Consider the following 7,288-nt stretch of genomic DNA (forward strand, 5'->3'; position numbering starts at 1 on the left):
ATCTGAAGCCTTATCATTAAACCATTATGTTGGTTTGTTGATAGTAATTAGCTGCAATCAGACAAAACATCATGATGTAATAACTGTGGTGCTTATTTTAATTGCCTTTATTTTATTTATTTACTTATTTATTTATTTATTTATTTTGTTATTTTTAACAATGCCTATTACTGTTACAGTAGTTTCATGTAGCAAAACATGTTAAAATGCAACATTAAAGTCCACTTTTTACCTGCTAGGGTATGAATTATAATGAAGTCCTTTGTTTTTTTTCTGTACCATTACTGCATTGCAGTGTAATAAAGACATCAAGTAGCTGTGATAGCAAAGGGTTAAGTGTACTTAATAACTTGTAAATGTTCTGCTGGCAATAATTTTCCCAGTCTGTATTTTGTGGAATGTGGACAAGTTAAGTTAAGAGCGGCTAATCTATAATTAGAATTGTAAATAAATCTTTAGAAATTAACCTTTCTAGAAGAATCTAGAAGAATCATTATGAGGGCATGATCCACATCTTGGGCATTCAAAGCATGCACATTGAATAGCAAAGATAAAAACAAATTAAAAGATTTTCTCAATCAAATACTGCCAAGATCCCTACAAAATAGAACAAATTGCTGACAAAAATCAATTTACTTCTAATGATGGTTATTACTAAGAGAATAATGAATATTCTCCAGCAAGAACAAGAGAAAAAGTGCAAAAATGTTAAATGCTGTCTTTATGAAAGGAAAATTCATATATATATATATATATATATATATATATATATATATATATATATATATATATATATATATATATATATATATATATATATATATATATATATATATATATATATATATATATATATATATATATATATATATATATGTGTGTGTGTGTGTGTGTGTGTGTCTGTGTGTGTGTGTGTGTGTGTGTGTGTGTGTGTGTGTGTGTGTGTGTGTGTGTGTGTGTGAGAGGGGTAAGCCAGGATACACCAAACTTTCATCTTCATTTATTGCAACATTTCATTTTCACAGAAGGCATCATCAGGCTAAAAAATTAAAAATAAGTACAAAGGCAGAAAAATCATAAAATATCACACTAGGGATAGAATTAAAAACAAAACAATAAACAAAATGGGATAGGCAAGCAAGCATTAACAAAAAAAACAATGACAAAATAACCTATTGGCAGCAGCTTATACATGACAGAAAAAATCAAGCAAAATAAAGGTGTAAAACTACAGACAAACTTTGTGTGCTTTCGCATGTGGTGTGGTGAGGACCGACACGTGAAAGTACACAAGGTTTGTCCGTAGCTTTATACTCTTATTTTGCTCTTTTTTTTTTTTTTTCATGTATAAGATGCTGCCAATAGATCATTTTGTTGCATTGGTTTTTGTTAATGCTTGCTTATCTGTCCCCTTCGGTTGCTGTTTTTTTAATTTTGTCCCTAGTGTGATATTTTATGATTATTCTGTCTTTGTACTTATTTTTATCAGTTTTTTAGCCTGGTGATACCTTCTGTGAAAGTGAAACGTTGCAATAAATGAACAAGGAAGTTTGGTGTATCCCTGTTTACCTCATCTGTAACTTGGAAACTGTTGTAATATATATATATATATATATATATATATATATATATATATATATATATATATATATATATATATATATATATATATATATATATATATATATGAAGTACCACTGTCACACTTTTAAATTTACATATCTTGTGAATGGTTCATGGGTTGCATAGGTGAGTGCTTTACTAGGCTTCCTGTTGGTTGTGATGATAGTAACAAGGTGGTGTGGAGAGTCTAGACCCACCTCTGCTCATGAGTTCCAGGAAGCACCACCTGTAGAAATAATAAATTTTTTTAAATGAATTGCTCTCATCTTCAGTCTCTGACATATAAGATGGAATCAATCAGTTCCAATACTAGGCCTATAATTATATAAGAAAGTACTTAGTTGATTTAAATTTTGGCTTCATCCCTTTCCAGATGTTCTCCTTCAGCAGCAGTTACCAAAGATGTACGGTATTTTGGAAGTCTGGTTTTCAAGGGATATTAAGCATCTGTAATTCATGCTGTATCTCCACAGAGGACAGAAAGAGCACCAGGTCAAAGTCTGCCAAGAGCTCCAACAGCATGCCCTGGGTGACCAACCTTCATATCAAGGGTCATCACCGAGAATAAGAATTAGATCTATGGATACAATTCCCAAATCTAACAACAAAATCTCCAGGATGTAAATAAAGTAAGGCAGGTCTGCACCATAACCAAAAGCATGCTTATAATTTTCTTCACATTCACTGAGTTTTCAACATGAATTCATTCCTCAGGGCCAGAATATAAGTGGCCTGTACTTATGCAAAGTTTTAATATATTAAGAAGAATAATTTGCAGAAACAGCCTGAAATGTGGCACAAGACCAACTGGATATTCATGATGACAAATGCGCTCTAGTAATGCACAAGTTTCTTGGCTGCAAAAGCATGATCACCCTTCTACATGAAATCTGGGGCCTTCTTCCTCTTCCTGTTGCAGCTAAAGGAGTAACATTTTGACATTGTGGTGGAAATTCTGTGTATATCGCAAAAAGTGCTTGACATGGTTCAAGACTTCTAGAATGTGTTTCAGCTACAGTAAGTGTTTGGAGTACTCCATCACTGCTTAAAGTAACTATTGAAGGGAATGGTACTGAAATTTAAATCCACTAGTACTTTCTTGTCTATAGGGTTACTCTCAGATCTTTTAATACCACCAGGTAGATTGATCCAATTGCACCATATTGAATAGTTATTCATAGGGCAACATTGACCTTTCCAAAAACAGCTATGAGAGAGTGAAGTGCATGAGATTCAGGAAATGGAAAACTGGCCTGTAGGTTTCAAGAATAAAGCTGTTAAAGGGGTAGGATGAAATAGCACTTGAAAAAGTATTGATGTAGATCATAGTTTTCAAAAGATTATACAGTCAGGTCATTGCTAATGAACAATATTCTAATGCAAATCACATATAACATGATGAGTTGGTTTGCTTCCACATCATACTCTAATGTGGGGATTTTAAAGCCTAACACTGAGATGGGATGCAACAAGCCACCAAGAAGTCCATAACACAGCGTGGCAACACTAATGCCGGGAGAATGAGCACACAACCACTGCTGCTGCTATACACTGTGATGAGAGTTTAGTGAGAAGGGTGGAAAGCACCTACTGCCACCATATGTAATGATGCAAGTTTAGTGAGAAGGGCAGGCTGTAGCTGCTGCCACTGCCATCCATGGTGATATCAACAGTGAGTCTTCATCAGCTAATGGATTTGATGTTTTATGAACTCTTATGTATGTTACCTTCAGTTATATGTGTAAAAAAATGTTTCTAATGTTACAGTCTAGAAATATTATAATTTAATTTTGAGGGGACCTGTCCCAACCATGTCAGAACCAAAGTCACTTTCTGTTATTGCTTTTATTCAAACTATGTGAACTGTGTCAAATGTGGGCCAATACTGGAGCCAAATCCCCCCATTACCAGTGACCTGACTGTATTTAGGAGTGAAATCTGAGGTAGAATGAGTGATTTTAGTGTGAATATATGTTAAGTAAAAGGTGAAACTGAGCTATGTATGATCAAGGTATTCTGTACATATTTCTGACCAAGACATTCCTTGCAGGGTTATTCTCCAGATAAGGGTGTCAAAGATATATATATATATTTTTTTTTGCATATTTACCTAATTGTATTTACGTAGTTGTATTGTACAGGGCATAAGCTAAAGATTATTTTGTCCTGTCTCCATAACTGTATTTATCCAGCTTCTCTTTAAACATGTGTACACTGTTTGGCGCAACCACCTCTTCCTTTAAATCATTCTAGATTTCAACAGTTCTATACAGGAAACTGCATTTCTTGATGTCGCTTGAACATCCACTCTTCTTTATTTACTTCCGATGCCCCCTCCATCTCTCTCCCTCCTCCATCTGAGGTAGCAAGTCATTTCTGTCTTTTCTTTGCTGTGTGTTTGTGTGTGTGTGTGTGTGTGTGTGTGTGTGTGTGTGTGTGTGTGTGTGTGTGTGTGTGTGTGTGTGTGTGTGTGTGTGTTTTAACTAGTTTTAACTAGTTGTGATTTATGGGAGAGGAGTAATCTCATAGTCTCTATATCTATGTCTCTATATCTATATAATTTGGTCTTAAAAGCACTGACAGTTTCAGTATTTACATTGTCTTCACTGAGTTCATTCCATTTGTTCACAGTTCTGTGAGGAAAATTATACAGTAAAATCCCTCTTATCCAGCATCAACAGGACCGCCGACATGCTGGATACTTGAATATTGCCGGATACTTGAATAGAAGTGAAATTATGTCCACAATCACCACCCTACACTCCACTCACGCATCTTACCATAACAAAGATCAGCTGATCTTAATCAGCAGCTGATCTGATCAGTTGCTTAAGTGTAAGCACAACATACTTCCTCTTTTCTACAACTTTAGGCGTGATGAAGGCATCAGGTGATAAACAGTGCACATGTGGAACTGAGTCACTGAGTAAACACAGTGCAGTGAGCCGTGGGTGGCGTGAAGCAGTGTGCTCTGGTGGCGAGGGAACAAAGTATGTCTCGCGTGGGAATTTTAATCAATTTTATGAGTACACATTGATTTTTTAGTGATTTTAAGGCTCGGGGAAAAATGTGCTGGATACTTGAAGCTGCCAGATACTCGAATGCCGGATGAGAGGGATTTTACTGTACTTCTTAATGTCTCTTCCACAGTTAACTTTCTTCAACTTCTTATTGTGTCCCCTTGTACTCTGTGTGTCTAAATTTATAAAACCTTCTTTGTCCACATTTTCCATACCATTTATCATTCTATAGATGTTTATTAAATCTCCTCTCTCTCTCTCTCTCCTATTTTCAAGGTAGGAATTTCCAACATTCTTTGTCTCTCTTCATGGGTCAATTTACTCAACTCCGGAACCATCTTAGTGACTGCTCTTTGTATTCTTTCTAATTTTATAATATTCCTCTTTGTATGAGGAGACTACAACACTGCCACATATTCTAATCTTGGTCTTATCATGGAAATCAATAACTTTTTTATCATGCCATTCACTTCCTTTTTAACGAATTCATTGTCTCTCCAGTAATTTTATCAATGTGTCTGTCCAGAGTCAAATTTTCAGTAACTGTTATTCCCAAATCCACTTCCTCTTTTGACTTCTTTAACTTCACACCATACATCTCATAATGATATTGTATTCTTTTTTTACTCTTACCAAACTCCATTACTTTACATTTACTTAAATTGAATTCCATTTGCCAAGATTTACTCCATCTATTTATCTTATTTAAATCATCTTGCAGTACCATACTGTCATTTACATTTTCTACCCTTCTCATCAGCTTAGCATCATCTGCAAATAAGTTTATATACCTATCTATTTCCTCATTCATGTCATTTATATATATTACAAACATTATCAGTCCCAACACTGACCCCTCTGGGACACCACTAGTTACTTTCAGCCAAGATGAATTTTGGTCTTGTATTACAGTTCTCATCTCTCTATCATCCAGATAATCCTCCATCCACTCCAGCAGTCTTTCTCCAATTTTTCTATAATTTTTTTATCTTCCATAGCAATCTTCGGTGTGGTACTTTGTTAAATGCCTTCTTCAAGTCAAAGTAAACACCATCCACCCATCTGTCTCTCTCCTGCCCAATATCAACTACCTTTGAATAAAAGGACAATAAGTTCATGGAGCATGATCTTTCTCTCCTAAATCCAAATTAACAATTTACTAAAAGTTCGTCTCTTTCCAAGTGTTCCATCCATCTTTCCTTTATTGTTCTTTCATGTGATTTTCCTACAACACTAGTCAAGGACATGGGTCTATAATTTAGTGGATTTTCCTTATTTCCTCCTTTGTATATTGGTGTAATATTTGCTCTCTTCCAATCTTTGGGTGCTCTTCCCTGTGATAGTGATGTCACCACTAGACTGTGAATTTTATCAGCCAGTTGCTCTACATTCCTTTAATATCCAGTTTGATACTCCATCTGGACCAGTTGCTTTATTTACTTCAAGTTCTTCCATCATCTTAAGCATTTCTTCATAACTGACTGGGACTGTACTTAGTTTATTCATCACCAACTTATCCTTTCCAGCATTAAACTCCCCTTCCACAGTAAATACCAATCTAAAACTATTGTTCATAACCTCCACAATGTCCTGTACATCCTCATAGATTTTTCCTTCAACTTTCAATCTTGATACACCTTCCTCCTTCATCTTCCCATTAATATGTCTAAAGAATAGTTTGGGTTCATTTATACACTTATCTATTATATCTTTTTCATAGTTTCTTCTCTCCATCTATTCTTATTATCTCAATGTACTTGTTTCTAGCATCAATATATTCCTCCAATCTGCTCTCAGTTTTCCTCTTCTTCCATTTATTCAAAGCATTTAACTTACAATTTCTAGCCTCTTTGCATTTTGTATTGAAATATTCTTTACCCTTTCTACATCTTGCTCCTCCTTTAGGTACAAATTCTCCACTGCATAATTATATATCCTTATAAATTCATCCCATTTTTCCCATACATCTCCTGCATCTTCAAAGTCTTTCCAGTCCACAGCAACAAAGTACTTTCATAATTTTTCAAAATCAGCTTTACTATATTTAAATCTTATAATTTTCATCAATGATTACATTTTCATTTTTCAAATTAAATTCCATCAACAAATTATCATTTTTACCTAGAGGGCTATCATAGTGTATAGTTTCAATAATTTCCATGTCCTTGGTAGACACTAAAATCAAGTCTTCATGGTTTATCTCTTCCACTAAATCTGGTTTCACAGTCAACCCACTGAGTCATCAAGTTTTCCACCGCCTAGTTCAGTAGTCTATTACTCCATGGGCTCTCACTTCCTGTAGTTGTTAATGTCTCCCAATTTATCTCCCTACAAATAAAATCACCAACAATAACAATGTCACTAATTTCCATCATTATCTTTTCAAGACCTTTTAACACATCTATCAACATCTCTTGGTGCTTTTCTTATGCCAAACATTAGTCATAGGTGGCACATACACTCCTACATAATTCATTATCCTTCCATTTCCACTTCTAATTGTCACTTGTAAAATTTCAGACTTGTCTTCACTTTTTATTACCTTCTCCACTTTGACACATTTTTTAGTCAGAATTGTCACTCTATCTCCTCCCTTCTCACTTCTATTTTTCATCCATAAATCATATTCATCACCAATGTCAGGA

The 7,288-nt window shown here is 34.7% G+C and overlaps 1 long non-coding RNA gene across 1 annotated transcript in view; it reads right to left on the reverse strand.

Annotated features, from left to right (window-relative positions):
- Positions 1 to 904: 904 nt before the first annotated feature.
- Positions 905 to 7,288, reverse strand: part of LOC135099766 (uncharacterized) — a 61,302-nt gene continuing 54,918 nt past the window's right edge. Inside the window, exon 4 of the long non-coding RNA XR_010268351.1 lies at positions 905 to 1,849. This is a non-coding gene — a long non-coding RNA (uncharacterized LOC135099766). The remainder of the gene's footprint in view (positions 1,850 to 7,288) is intronic.

Source organism: Scylla paramamosain, chromosome 4 (genome assembly GCF_035594125.1).
Source record: "Scylla paramamosain isolate STU-SP2022 chromosome 4, ASM3559412v1, whole genome shotgun sequence".
Classification (NCBI taxonomy): Eukaryota; Metazoa; Arthropoda; class Malacostraca; order Decapoda; family Portunidae; genus Scylla; species Scylla paramamosain.